Source organism: Podarcis erhardii (assembly GCF_964252035.2).
Source record: "Podarcis erhardii genome assembly, chromosome: 10".
Taxonomy (NCBI): Eukaryota; Metazoa; Chordata; class Lepidosauria; order Squamata; family Lacertidae; genus Podarcis; species Podarcis erhardii.
The window spans coordinates 47,581,982-47,597,401 of NC_138500.1; the positions used below are offsets into that span (position 1 = coordinate 47,581,982).

Consider the following 15,420-nt stretch of genomic DNA (forward strand, 5'->3'; position numbering starts at 1 on the left):
TTTTAGTAATGTACAGGCTGTAAACTTTATATTCACTCTCCACAGCTTTTCCCAATCTTCCATTTGAATGTTATACTTTAAATCCCTTGCCCATTGTACCATCACTGACTTCACTTCCTCATCTTTCGTATTCCACTCCAGCAGTAATTTATACATTTTGGAAAGGTTTTTGTAATCACTATTTATTATCTCTTTTTGGAATGTTGATTCTTTTTCTACATATCCTCTTTCCTTCACCTCTGTTTTAAACAGCTCATTTATCTGGAAATAATGCAGCCAACCTTGTGTGAGCATTTTGACCTGGTCGTATGGTTTAACTTTCCACTTCCCTCCTTCATAAAAAACCATATCTTCATACTTTCCCCATTTTTCCTTCATGTTAACTTTCTTAACACCTATCATCTCCTGTGGGGACAACCAGTGTGGTGTTCTTGGTTCTAATATATTTTTATATCTGTCCCAAACCTCTATTAACGGTCCTTTAAAAATGTGGCTACCGAATCCCCTATGCACTCTCTTTTTATCCTTCCATAAATACGCGTGCCACCCAAACCTGTTGTTGTACCCCTCCAGATCTAATAACTCTTTGTTCTCTAACTTTACCCAATCTTTTAACCAACACAGACATGCTGCTTCGTAATAAAGTCTCATGTCTGGTAAGGCGAAGCCCCCTCTTTCTATTGCGTCTGTTAACAACTTAAATTTAATTCTTGGTTTCTTCCCCTCCCAGACATATCTGGAAATCACTTTTTGCCATTCTTTGAAGTCCTTTGTTCCTTTTAAAATGGGCAGTGTTTGGAACAGGAACAACAACCTGGGTAGCAGCATCATCTTCACCATGGAGATTCTTCCCCAGAATGATAGTTTCATCCTGGTCCAGAGCGTCAGATCTTTTTTAATTTTATTCCACACCGGTACATAGTTATTTTGGTATAGATCAATGTTTTTGTTGGTAATCCAGATACCTAAATATTTTATCTTTCTGACAACCTCAATTTCGGTTTGTTGTTGCAGTCTTGTAACCTCATCTTGCTCCATATTTTTAATAATCATCTTGGTCTTACTCTTATTCAATTTGAAACCTGCAAGATTCCCAAATTGTTCAACCTCATCCAAAAACGCCCTTATACTTTCTATAGGTTCTTCCACCGTTAAGACCACATCATCTGCATAGGCTTTAACCTTATACTCATTAAGGCCTAAAGTTACCCCTTTAATTTGTTTGTTTTGTCTGATTGCATTCAGTAACACCTCCAAAACCGTTATGAAGAGCAGAGGCGAGAGCGGGCAGCCCTGCCTCGTTCCTTTACATATTTTTATATCCTCAGTAATCACATTATTAATTATCAATCTCGCCTTCTGCTCTGTATAAATTGCCTTTATCCCATTTAAGAACTTTTGTCCCACCTCCATAGCTTACAAATTCTTTAACATAAATTCCCAAATTACATTATCGAAGGCTTTCTCCGCGTCTAAGAAAATTAAACTTGCTGGTTTATCACATCTATCAGACAGGTATTCAATGATGTTAACTATATTTCTCGTATTCTTTCTTATAAACCTTCCAGGAAGAAAGCCCGCTTGGTCTTCATGTATCAGCTTTATTAGTATCTTTTTTAATCTTTTAGCCAAAACTCCAGCGAATATTTTATAGTCCGTATTTAATAGGGAGATGGGTCTATAGTTCTTGATTTGAGTTAGGTCCGAGTCTTGTTTTGGGATGATTGTGATAAGGGCCTCTTTCCAGGAGCCAGGGATGTCTTTTCCTGTCAAGATGTTGTTCATTACATCAGTTAGCGGCGTCATTAGCGTGTCTTTCATTTCTTTATAGTAACTTGAAGTAAACCCATCTGGGCCCGGGGCCTTTCCTCTTTTTAATTCTTTTATCACTTCTTCTACCTCTTCTCTGCAAATTGGGACATTTAGCTGCTCTCTTTGATTTGATGACATCTTCTTCACTATCTTTTCTTTTAGGTAACTTTCTATTTTTCTCTTATTGTTCCTTTCCTTAGAATTACCTACTCTGGAAGAATGGCAGACCAAGGTGACTGAATTTATGGGATTGGCAGAGATGACCGGCAGAATTCGTGACCAGAAGAAAGAGACAGTGGAGGAGGACTGGAAAAAATTTAAAATCTATCTTAAAAATTGTTGTAAAATTTCGGAATGTTAAGATGTCAAGGGATTGGATACAAAGAATTACAGCTATAAATTGAAATTTATAAAATAGAATTTTTTTTAAAGAGAATTAAATATAAAAATGGGATGAAGAATTGCTAAAAATTTTTAAAATTTGGATGCAGGGAAGGGGAGGTTTGGGGAAGTCGTGTTATGTTTATTTGTTTTTTGTTTATGTTGTAAAATCAATAAAAATTATTTTAAAAAAAAAAAAAAAATATTGTTCCTTTCCTTGTACCTATACAGTTGCTCATAGAAATCCTGAAATCCTTTTCTAATTTCTTTCGAATCAGTTGTTTCTTTTCCATTTATTATTATTTTACTAATTGTATTTTGCTCTTTCCTTTTTTTGACTTGCCACGCAAGCCATTTTCCTGACTTATTTGCATATTCAAAGTTTTTTTGTCTTAATCTTTTGATATTCCACTCAATCTCCTTATTAATTATCATGGCGAATTGCGTTTGAAGGGATTTTATTTCCTGCACTATCTTTTCGTTGTTTGGTTTTTTAATCAGTTTTTGTTCATAGTCCATAATCTGTCCCAAAATCTCTTTTGACCTCTTTTCCTTAATCTTGTTTTTCAGTGCGTTTTGTTGGATGAAGAGGCCCCTCATTACGGCTTTACTTGCATCCCACACCGTACTTGTTTTCACCCCTTTATCTAAGTTATCCAAAAAGTATTCCGCTAATTTCTTCCGCATTCTTTCAGTAAATTTTTGATCATCCCATAGATTATCATTTAGTCTCCATCTAAAAGTCCGTTCTTCTACTCCCTTCATCTCCATTTCTATTGGGTTATGGTCTGATATAACTTTGGCCTGAATTTCAATTTTCTTTATTCTTGGTGTCAGCTCACTCGATATCCATATTTGGTCAAGTCTTGAAAACGACTGATTCGGTTCCGAATGATAGGTGAATTGTTTCTCTAGGGGGTGTTTCAACCTCCATATATCTATTAAGTTGTAGTTTTTAATCAACGTAAAAAAGGTCTTGGGAAGTTTTCCTTCATTGTTCTTTGATTTTCTTAATCTGTCCATTTCAATAGAGGTCACATCATTCATGTCTCCCATTATAATAATTTTCTGGTCCGCATATTCAAATAACTTTTCTTCCAATGAGCTAAAAAATTGTGTCTTATTTCCGTTAGGTGCATAAATCCCTACTATTATCATTGTCTCACCTTGCCAGCGAATGCGCACCGCAATTATTCTCCCTTCCTCATCCTTAAATAGTTGGTGAGCTTCGATTTTATTTTTAATATAAAGAACTACTCCCCTTTTTTTCTCTTTATCTGAGGAGATAAATTCATTCCCTAGCCTCCTATTGATCAAAATTTTCCTGTGTTTCTTAGCCACATGTGTCTCTTGAAGGCATATGACATCTAGATTTTTCTTTTTTAATATATGCTCGATACCATTCCGTTTCTTCTTATCGTTCATCCCATTGATGTTCCAACTCCATAATTTTAGTGTCATTTTTTTTTTTTTTTAAAGAGTTAACCACTAATTAGATTTGGGTTTAAGTTTAAGTTTTTCGCTAAAGCCTTTCTGTTTCTTCTTCTTCTTCCTCTTCTTCGTCTTCCTCCAACTTTCTTCTAATCTGTTCTTCCTCTTCTCCCAGCTCTAAGTCCTCCCTCTGTCTTGTTCCACCTTCAGCTCCTTTCAGTTCCTCCTCTCCTTGTTGAAGTTCTTTATATCTTCTGGTAAACTTTCCTATTTCCTCTGGGCTTGTTAATCTTCTTTTGACTCCTTTATAGAAAAAAGAGACGCCCTCCGGAAATTCCCAGCGGAAGTCTATCCTGTTTTTTTTAAGGAGTTGCACCAGTGGTTTATAAGATTCTCTCCGTTTCAAGAGTCTTATAGGTATATCTTTGAAAATAATTACGTAGTTCCCGTCAATGTACAGTCTCTTCTCTCTATTCCTCTGTAGGATCAAATTTCTCATCTCCCTATCTTTGAATGTGATTAGGCAATCCCCAGGAAATCTCTTTACTTTACTTGACTTAATTTTCATCCTGTAGGCATTTTGTATTGTCTTTGCCACCTCCTCTTCCTCTAACTCCATCCATTGTGCTATCTCTTTTATTAATCTTTCCTTTATATTTTCATTTTGTAGTTCCGGGATCTGTCTAAATCTTAAGTTCACTTCTCTTTGTTTTAATTCATTCATCGCAATAGAGTCTTTTAATTCTTCCTGTGTTTTACTTAAATCTGCTATTTCATTTTTCATTTTTTCTTCTTCTCTTTTCATTTCTTTCATTTCCTGTTTAGTCTTTTTAAATCCCTCGTCTACTCTTTTCGCAACTTCTTTAATCTGTCCTTTAAGCTCGCTTACTGTCTCCTCGATTTTCTTGTCCATTTTTCCAATTTTGTTGTCTACCTGTTCTAGTTTTGTCTCTAAATTTTTCTCACTTTGCTTTATCTTTTCTGCACTTCTTGGCTGGCTCCGGAAGTGGGGTGTGGGTGGGTGAGACCTGACCAGCCTCAGCAAAGCCCTGCTAAATATCCGGCTCATGAGGGACCCTCCCCAAAGCCCAAAGGACACCCTCTACGGTGCACAGTGGGGCTTTGCTGAGGCTGGTCAGCCTCCCAGCTAATAGCTGACGCAGAGGAAGGCTGCACCTCAACTGAGCAAGCTCCCAGCTGAGAGGTGTGCAGGTGTCAAGGCTCAGGGACTACTATCCCTCCCCCAGTGGCAGCCAAGAAAAAGTAGATAACACCTTACCATGTAATTTATTCAGTATTCACAGAGAGTAAAAAGATGTAGTCTGCAATGATGGCGTTGTTCTCCCCTAATCTATGTCAGTCCTGCGCCCGCTAATCTGCGCCTTCTGCCGCTGAATGCTCTGTTCTAGTCTCAACGCCCATCTGGTCCTGGGAGAAGCAGGGTCAGGAATGCTTTCCAAGGACACAGTCTGTCAGCTGTCTCTCCCCTGGTCCTTCTTCCTGCTGTTCCTCTTCCAATATTTCCCAGCTTCTGCCTTCTGCAGCCTCTAAACTGTGCCCTTCTGCAAACCACTGATCTAAATCTATACTGTCCTCCTGTTCTCAGGAGGGGTCAGGAGGAGGAGGGCAGTCCCCACCATTCCTCCTCAGTCCAGCCCCTGACAGCAGGGTGTGCATTTGTACTTGTTAAGCTGCTCAGCTGAGGTTTGGAAGGCTCCCCTTTCTTACCTCAACTGAGCAGCCTCAACAAGCCTCTGGCTAGTGAGGAGACACCCCACACAACCCCAAAATAGATCCTCTTTTAGCTCTGGGATGGGTCTTCTGAGGGAGGTCTGTTCCAGCACCTTTTTGTCTAGAAAAAAAGCACTGGGTATGCTATATTTTCAAAGCATTTAGATCCAATGTCTGTACAACTGGATAGTGAAGCAATAAAACCTTTGTCTCATAGCAACATGCTCAGGTCCTGCCTCCTAGATATGTTTTCATCAATACACACTTTTCTGTTTTATATCTTATAAATAAGCCACTGAACCTCACAGAAAACTAAAAGTAAATACGGCATTCCGACTGGGAATAAACCTGTATATTAACTAGAATTCCTCTTCAGAATTCTGCGGAATGCGTATGTAGTCCCACTCCTTCAAATTATTGGGAGAAAGCAAAAGTACTTAGCTGGAATGGAAGCTATAAGAGTCCAGCTATCGAAATAGAAGTTACCACTTGTTTGGTTTTGGAAAAGGTCTTAAGGCTTGACCCTAACATACACTGATCCAAGGCGTTTTTGGTCAGTGCCTTGATTTTGATATCAGGAAAATAACGAAGGGTTTTCAGGCAACAAAAGTGCATTTGTGCTGCCTCAAAGTGACAGCCGTTCTTGATGTAGTGCAGTGACCAGCAGTGATGAGGATGCCATCGATCTTCAAAGTTTGTGCATCTGATGACATTTTGAGCGCAGCAGCTTAGAAAGGATAATGCAGCAGAAAGGCAGGTTTATCAGGCAAGGCAGAACAAGGTCTACTAAAACACATTACAATCTGGAAGAAATCTGCCAGTTGTCATGAGAGTATAAAAAGTCCTGTTGGATCAGGCCAAAACCTAGCACAGCACCCTTTTCTCCCTGTGGCCAATTAGATGCCTGCGGGAAGCCGGCAAGCAGCACCTGAGTACAACTGGCCTTGTTGCTCTTCAAAATCTGGTGACCATCGCTACATCTTGTAGGAGTAAATTCCATAATTTATCATTTTTTTTGTCCTGAATCCAACATTCAGCTTCAGTTCTAGTATTAAGAGAGCAGGGTGGGCTGGTGGACTTTCCCCCCATCCACTTTCTCCACCTAGGATGGCCAGGCCACACCTACCAATAATAATAATAATAATAATAATAATAATAATAATAAATTTTATTATTTATTTATTTATACATACCCCACCCTCCCCAGCCAAGACCGGGCTCAGGGCGGCTAACAACCAATAATAAAAACAAGTTGATTAAAATACAATTTAAAAAACAATATTAAAATACGACATTAAAACATTAGGATGCAGCCTCTTCACAGGAGGAGAAAGGAAAAAGAAAGAGGGGGAGGGAATCAAACTGATTCTAAGCCAAAGGCCAGGCGGAACAACTCTGTCTTACAGGCCCTGAGGAAAGAAATCAGATCCCGCAGGGCCCTGGTCTCGTGAGACAGAGCGTTCCACTAGGCTGGAGCCAGTGTTGAGAAGGCCCTGGCTCTGCTTGAGGCTAATCTAACTTCCTTAGGGCCCGGGACCTCTAGGGTGTTGCTATTTATGGACCTTCAGGTCCTCTGCGGGGCATACCAGGAGAGGTGGTCCCATAGGTACAGGGGTCCTAGGCCATGAAGGTCAAAACCAGCACCTTAAATCTGACCCTGTACTCCACCGTATCTGTGTATCTATCTAAACCTACCTATGTATCTACCCGGGTGTTGGTTTAATAAGAGAATTAGTCAATACATAGTTGGGGGGGGGGGAGAATTGGCTTAGTCTGGAAAAAGTGCAACCTTTGCAGTTTTGACATTCAAGAACCATTGCCCTCTGTATCACAGTCCCAGACTTTGGTGGCTCTAGTTAAAAATATCTGGGAGACAGGCTAGAGAAGCCCTCTAAAACTGATGATTCATTGATAGGATGGATCATTGGGCTGACAGGTCCAAGCCAGCTCCCTATATCTATATATAAAGCTCCGACCTGCTCTATAATCACTTCAGTTGCTCAGAATAGAACCTAAAAGCTTTTCACATTTCAAATTCCATAATCTTGTCACTTTAGTTAAAGGCCTGCCTTCATGATGGAGTAGATTTTTCTACCAGAAGTACACTTGCAACTCTTACATTTTTAATACTCTTCTCACTTTCAGTGTTTTCCCCTTAAAACACACACACATCACTGCCCCAACTTTGAAAACATAAAGTTCTGAAAGTTGAGCAGCAAATATATGATATACAGTGTGCTTTAGGAACGTTTGTTAAGCATGCCGTGTTATAGAGTCACAGTCATGGCCCTCTGTTGAGATGAGTCTGAACCCCATTCCACCACTATAATGAGATACCTGGTGGAGGAAGAACTGGCTTTATGGCTTATAGTTAGACAATGGTTCAGTTGGCTGATTTGAAACTTGGCGGTGCAGGGAAGGTAGGTTGGAGGATGGCCCATGTTGAATTTGGGGTAGAAAGGATCAGAAATGGCTAATTTCCAAACGTTTGATGAGAGGCTTCAACAAGTGGTGGGCACCAGGGCAACATCTAGTATGGGATGAAGAGCCTCAGCCTTGGGGGCCAAATGGGGCCTTCCAGGACGCTCTCTGTGACAGGTGATGAGACTCTTTGAAGATGCATTTCCACTACACCTTCAAATAGGAGTTTCCTCCATATTTAATTTTAGCACTCTTGTTGATACAAACTACTTCCTGTTTGTATCAGGTACTTCCTGTTCCTGGAGCAAGACACACTCCTATCATCTGTCAGTGGGTGGCTGCCTTGCTGCAGCAAAGCAACGACTGGGAGCTCACTTTAAGCTCCTGGTTGTTCCTTTGAACTCATGTCAGTACCTGCCCACACCTACTGTCAGGTGTGGAGCAGGTGGGCTTGGTTTTCCATGCCAAACTGGTGCTTCAGCTGGGCCATATTTGACCCACAGGCCAGAAGTTCCTCACCCCTGACTTGCAGATTTCTATACAATGCAATAAGCAAAACTACAGTCAGAGTGGATATCACGTTGAGCATGTGTGCTTTAATTTGAGAGCTGAGAACCTAATTTTAAGTGAATTGCTAATGAATCCTACATATATTTTGAAGGCCATGAAGCTTGAGCTAAGACTTACCCACAGTCCCCAACTGTAACACTTTAAAATGGACCCAAGATTTTACAAACAATTTTATTCAAATCTTAGCTAGGAAATCCTTGGTCCAACAACTAATTTTTTTCTGGAATTTTTTGGATCAGTTAGCTATTCTCTATCATTTAGGCTGAAACGATTTTGTCCCAAATTAGCATTTTGAAAGTGCAGCCTGTCTGCACTTCTTCTGTGGCTCAGGGCTGCAGAGATAAAATATTTAATGGTGCTAAATTTTTGACACCATGCTGAGTGCACCATTTGCTCATGAAGTACTGAGGATTTTCCATGCAGCATGAAAAATAACTGCACTGTTTACTGGAGAAAAAAAGTCAATTAAATATTTGAGCTGTTTATAAGAAGTAGCAGATAAAAGTGACACAGTCATCTGACTTCATTACATAACCTGCTAGCTAAATGTCAAAATGTTCAGATGTTGTTGGACTGAAAACCTTTGTTATCTATAACCACTGTGTGGGATAACCAGCCTCATATAACCAACATGCTTAAGTTTAATTAATGCATGAAGGGGTTAATATCATAGAGCAGGCATCCCCAAACTTGGCCCTCCAGATGTTTTTGGGACTACAATTCCCATCATCCCTGCCCACTGGTCCTGTTAGCCAGGGATGATGGGAGTTGTAGTCCCAAAACATCAGGAGGGCCGAGTTTGGGGATGCCTGTCATAGAGTAAGCAGTCCTGCCAGGTTTAACTCGTCTTAGGAAGGAGTAGATAATCAAGTCTTTGTTTTCCTCCAGTCTGCCTAACAAGCTCAGTGTATGAAGCGGCTAAGCTTGTTGCTCCAGCATAACCCCATGGCTTTCACAAGCCACTTGAGTTCCTGTACTAATAATTTAGGAACTTTCAGCACTGTAACTTAGCCAAGTTTTATTTCATGTGCAGCTTTTTCTGAAGACTGCATGGAAAAGGACATGAATCTAACTTAGCTGGAGAGTTTGTAAGTAAACCATTTTCAACTTATGAAACGTGGCTTCTCCAATGCTGGGGGAAGAAGGGCTACTTTGGAACTTCCTTGAACATTTTTAATGTCTTAATCTATATTTCTATTCTTTCCTTTGCTGCATATTTTGTGATTTTAAACCTATGCTGGGGTTCTCTCACCAAAGAGTACCTGTATTAAACCTGATTCTTGGCAGCCAGAGACTTCTCCTTTTATACCTATTTTTTCCTTGCGACCAGCACATTGGCCATGCTGGCTAGAGCTAATCAAGCTCCACAACATTTGCAGTACCACAGGTTCCCTATCCTGGTAGAGAGACTAAAATTCATGCCCTTTGATTGTCAACGGACTGTATTTTACTGGCAGCGGTTTCTGTGCTGCTACCTACAGGAAAGAGATTGATAAAGCAGATTGGAGTCCTCTTGTTACTTGCTTTGCCTTACCAGTGTGGCACCCATGGGCACCAGTGTGCCTGCCAGTACCTCCTTTGGCACTCATGAAAGGTGGCATTAAACATCCGCTTAAAAAATCCACAATGCATGAAAGGCTGATTGCTCTTCCTGCTCAGTTCTTTAAACTGGCTCAGCCACGCCTACTTTGAAGTCATTATGCCACACCCCTGTGGCAGCCATTTTGTGATAGGCCACACCCCCCACTGCCCTATATCAGAATTCCACATGTGATCACTGGCCCCCAAAGGTTGGGGCTCCCTGCTTTACAGACTCTCTTCTAGAGCTGAATTCCTTATAGCGGATCAGATTATTTGTCCACCTACCCTGGTATTGTCTACTCTGTCCATCAGTCGCTCTAGGGTCTCAGATGAGTCTTTCTCATTACCTGCTACCCGGTCCTTTTTTAAAGCTGGAGAGACCAAGTACCAAGGCTTTCTACAGGCAAAGAATATGCTCTACCACATGGGTAGGCAAACTAAGGCCCGGGGGTTGGATCCAGCCCAATCGTCTTCAAAATCTGGCCCGCGTTTATTTTACATGAGTAGAATGTGTGCTTTTATTTAAAACACATCTCTGGGTTATTTGTGGGGCATAAGAACTCATTTATTTTTTATTTTTTATTCCAAAATATAGTCCCCCGCCCCAAGGTTTGAGGGACAGTGGACCGGCCCCCTGCTGAAAAAGTTTGCTGACCCCTGCCTATCATATTCTCTCTGATGGCAAATTTATTCACACCATGAGCCCCTCCAGACATCATTTTAAAGGACTTTTTTAGGGCTGATTATTTGTGCTCAGAGTGGTATCAGGGTGGTTATACATGATCCCACTTTCAATGTCATTTGTGTCTGCATAAGTTTTCCCCATTCACTTTCTTTACGGTAATGAGCTTAGGGTGGTGTACATTGTTTTCTGCCTCCCAATTTTATTGTTTCAACACTTACGTTAGGCTGGGAGGCAATGACTTGCCCAAAGCCACCCAGTGAACTAGGATCTGAACCCAGGTCTTGAGTCCAACATTTTAACCACTGCATTCCTTGGCTGAAAAACCTAATCTCCACCCATGCAGGTACCTTTGGGGGGGGGAGCCTCAGGGTAATGTCCCCCTAAAAACAGAGTCCAGTAAGGAGCTAGAATGGTGAGTAAGGGTTGGGGTGGGGAATGGAAAGCTGGCAGAGGGCAGAACGGAATGGAGAGACTGGGATCCTGGAGAACATTCTATGCTGCAACATTTTGTTGCAGGTACCTCTTGTTCCTCTCCTAATTCCAGTGTAGCTTTACTACTCCCAGGCTGCAGCTGTATGACTTTGTGTAAGGATTCCTGCATGTTCACCTGTGGAGCAGATTATTGAATCTGTGTTGGGGAGCCCCAGAGAATATAGTTTAGGGCTGGATGGGACAAATCCCAGGGTGTATGTGTTTTAAAGAAAGCTCAGCACCGGGCTGACTGTGTGAATGAAAGCAAGCCACTAGGGGGAGATTCTGGATTAGAAACCTTAAAAAAATCACAATGCATCCAGTTTTGAGGCACACCACACTGTCTAGCTCTCGCTATAAAAGCCCAGAATGCAGTATGACACTGTCGTGAAGGAGGCTCTTCTCATGAATAAGGTTGATCCATGTGATGACACACATTGTCACTGCATGCAAGTATGCCTGGACTGATGGGGAAACTCTAAATAGCTGTGGGGATGTACACAATGGATATAGTATTCCCCCCTCTCCATTTTTGAATTAAGTAAAAGATTTAAAGGGGTGGGTGTGTGCGCGCGTACACACACACACACACACACACACACACACACACACACAGTGGATCTCCATTCCCTCTCTTTTAAAGCAACCTGGTGGGATGGAGGGAAGGAAAGTTAGATTCTGGTGCTGATCAGAGTAGAGGTGCTGGGAGAGGAGTCCTTAAGCCTCCTGTCTGTACTCCCTTCCTGATTGTCATTTCTGCACTCTGCTTTTAGCCCTGATGGGAATAATAATAATAAAAAAAAGGCAAGTTGCTGAACCAAGGTGTTTTTCCTCATGTAGGTGGAATTTAATAGTTACTTAAAATGAGGGAGGGAATTGATTTACATCAGGGAAATTACATTGGAGAGTTAACCCGCCAGATTGTTTCAAGAACAAATCACAAGCCTCCCAAGGCTGTTTTAGCCCATCGTCATTTGTGTAAGCCCAGGCTGGGGAATTGGTGACAGGGTGGTAGTTGCTAAATACTATTAGGTCCAAGGTAGCTTTTCCCCCAGACGTGGCCACACTGTCACATCTTCCAAGGTGGTTAGAGCCACCCACTCATGCGAAGACTCATTCACCACACCCTGAACCCACCCAGTCTTGCTAAAGGTAGCTATGGCTACCTTTAATCAGCCATGAAGGTCGAGCATCCAAGCGCCATGTTATTGGGTGCAAATTCACAAATACTCTTGTCAGTGCTACCAGGCTGCAAAGCTGAAGCTTGTCCTACAAAGCATGGCTTGATGGGGCATTAGAAAGCTCACTCAAGACTGCATCGATCGTGGCATCTTGCTTGCAGTGGAGATGACTGATTTTTGTCCTCAAAGCGCCCAACTCTTCAAGGTTTCTGAGGTGTCCTGGTCTCCCTCCCTCAATGTAAGGCTCGACAGCTTATGGATCACTCTTAATAATTCCATGGGCCGATTTATCAAGGACAGAATGCAAACCGTGAAGTAGGTCCTCTTCTGTCAGCCTGGTCTTGACACAGGGATAGATCAAGAAAGCAATCTTCCTACTGAAGAGTTACTGTTGTTAATCAGAAATATTGGACCGCCGTAGTAAATGGGGAAATTATGAATGCTCACTTTCAGAGAGCTGGTCTGTTCAGGATTTTTTTCTTACGGTATCACTCAACCAGTACTTGCTGTAGAAGGTAATGATATTCAATTGGTTACTATGGTAATGATGCACTAGTTGCCATGGTGCGCAAGTACTGTATATATATCTATTTATCAATTTATTTGAAGGCAGCAAACGGCGGCCAATTTTTCAATGTAATCAAATATGCCATAGGTAGTCTAGGGATAAAATGTAGATATGTACCAATTGCACAAAGAAATGGAGGGACCCCAGAGATAAATTCAACACTTCTTGGCACTCCACATTTACATAGTTGCTAAATATGGGTGTTTCCCCCCCACCTCGCCGCACAACTTTGTGAAAATTCAACCTTTCCTCCCTGTCCCTTTGTCTAAAATATTCATTCATCTTCACTAGTGCCTGTTGGGACTGGGGTGGGTCAGCAGTAGATGGAGCCCACTAATTCTATTTTTTGAAATCAAATTTTTAAAATTTGTTTTGTAAAAGAGCATGACATTACGTTTCCCCTTCCCAACCCACTCCCTGGAGCACAGACTCCTATGAGAAAGCGTTGTTCCAAAGTTTCAAATGTATCTAATGCTCCTGCTGCCTTGCAATATATCTTTGTGAGAAGCGAAAGCTAAGGAGTATACCTTACACAGATCTGGAGTGGAGTCCCCAAGAAGGTTGGATGGTGCCTTGTATGCCTCCTTCCAGTAACTCCTGCAGCCAAGCTCTAGTGCCAGGTATATTGCTTTGCTTTCCTTTGCACCACATCAGCAAGGCAGAGAGGGAGGTCTTGTCGTCTGGGTAGCCTAGGACCTCCATAGGCACTGCAGAGGCTTGCATCCCTGAGAGGTCACTAGTGCAATGTAGGAGTCTCAGTTAAAGCATCCATGACAGATGGCCATCCAAGCTCTGCTTAAAAACCTCCAAGGAACTGTCACAGGTTTTCCCCCCAAAAGTTTATTCGGGATCTCCTTTCTTGTAACTTGAAGCCATTGCTTCAAGTCCTACCATCCAGAACAGGAGAAAACAAGCTTTCTACTTCTTCCACGTGATAGCCCTTAAGAACTGTGACAATTCTAAGATTTTATGATCACCATGGAGATTTTATGATCACCATGGCTTCTCGTTTTTTTTTGTGGCCCAGCTTCTTGGATGACAGGATTGTGGTACCCCCAAGAAGGGAGAAATCAGGTCAAAGCATCACTCCTCTCTCCCTTAACCAGGATTTGACCCCAGGTCATGGCAGTTATATGCTGAATCCTCACTACCTTAGACAACTGAACAAGCTTCTTAGGCCTCAGCTTATCATCTCCATAGAATGAGTCAGTTGGCATGTGCTGTGTTATTTGTGATGGCAAGATATCCCAAGCAGACTTTCCAAAGTTTGCTCCAAGTTAAGTAGATGTAAATCAGCTGAGCAGGGATATATTTTCCTTTAACAAAACCACTTCAGAGGGATTCCTTATTCATACCCTGCCTAACATTTTCCTGACACTGTTGCATCCATAATAAGGAACATTTGTATTAGTTAAATATTGAAGCAGGTTTCTTGTTAAGGTACAAAAAGGGATGTGATGGAGATAAAACAAGACAGGCAGGAGATAAAAGGGTTGTGTCTTTGTGACATCAAGGTGTTGGTCTTTAAGGTGCTACTGGAAGGAATTTGTTTTGTTTTGTTCAGAAGTTGTGTTATTAAGCAGTATGTAAGTAAATGAATCTACTGTACATTTTGGAAAATGGCTCATTCATTTGTTCTCTGTAGTTTTGGCTGTCTCTTCAGAGAGTGTTACCAAGCTTGGCACAAGAGTTTCCATAGTGGAGGCAGCCATCTTTGGGAATTTTGGGGCTCTAGCTGCCCTTTTGAATCAAGATGGTGGACCAAAACATGACTCTGGTGTGACTTCACCCTTTTTTTGGCATAGGTTTGCCACCTACTGAAAATTGTCATCAAACAGGGGTTCCTGAGGTGGAGCAAATTTGATCACTGTTAGGATGCCAGGTGTCATTTTGAATCAAAATGTCAGACATCACTTTGGTGTTACTTCACATGATATTTAGCATGACAAGCCCTAACTCACAAATCACACTATTTAGAAACCACAGTATTTTTTGCTTCCTAAAAAATACCTGGGCAGTGCAAGAGACTCCTCACTTAGATAAATGTATATGGAGTCATCTGTGTTCTTTGTCTACCATTTCCACTATGCACCCTTGAATGTGATACAGTTGCTTTCATGAGCTGGAACTGAAAGAGGAGAGTTTGTTTGCTTTGAATCTGGACAAGGAAAAAAACGAGTTCTGAGCCTTTTTTAAAATGGCTGGTAGAAGTGGTCTTTGTACTTTGTGGCTGTCTGGGTTTGCTGTTGGCTTTGGGAACAGCACTACCTTCATGAATGACTGCTTGCTTACCTGCTCAGCTTGTACACTTGTAAATACCGTATTTTTCACCCTATAGGACACACTTTTTCCCCTCCAAAAATGAAGGGGAAATCTGGGTGCGTCCTATGGGGCGAATGCAGGCTTTCGCTGAAGCTTCGAGAGCGAGAGGGGTTGGTGCGCACCGACCCCTCTCGCTCTCCAGGCTTCAGGAAGACATCCGCAGCCTAGGCAGCCCTGCGGGAGTTCCCGCAGGGCTGTCTAGGCTGCGGATAGTAGCTTGCTTCCCGGAGCGCCGGGCGGGCTGAAAGCAGAGCGCCTGGCGCTTC

At 41.8% G+C, this 15,420-nt stretch overlaps 2 long non-coding RNA genes across 3 annotated transcripts in view; one reads left to right on the forward strand and one right to left on the reverse strand.

The window, feature by feature from the left end:
* The window catches only part of LOC309350924, a 215,457-nt gene that overhangs the window by 9,059 nt on the left and 190,978 nt on the right, over window positions 1–15,420 (reverse strand). The window lies entirely within an intron of this gene.
* Window positions 9,378–15,420, forward strand: part of LOC309350900 — a 44,081-nt gene continuing 38,038 nt past the window's right edge. Inside the window, exon 1 of one of the 2 annotated variants that reach the window (XR_014160577.1) lies at window positions 9,378–9,434. This is a non-coding gene — a long non-coding RNA (uncharacterized lncRNA). Of the gene's footprint in view, window positions 9,435–14,669; window positions 14,715–15,420 lie in introns of those variants that run through there. The other variant, XR_014160578.1, reaches the window with a different exon arrangement.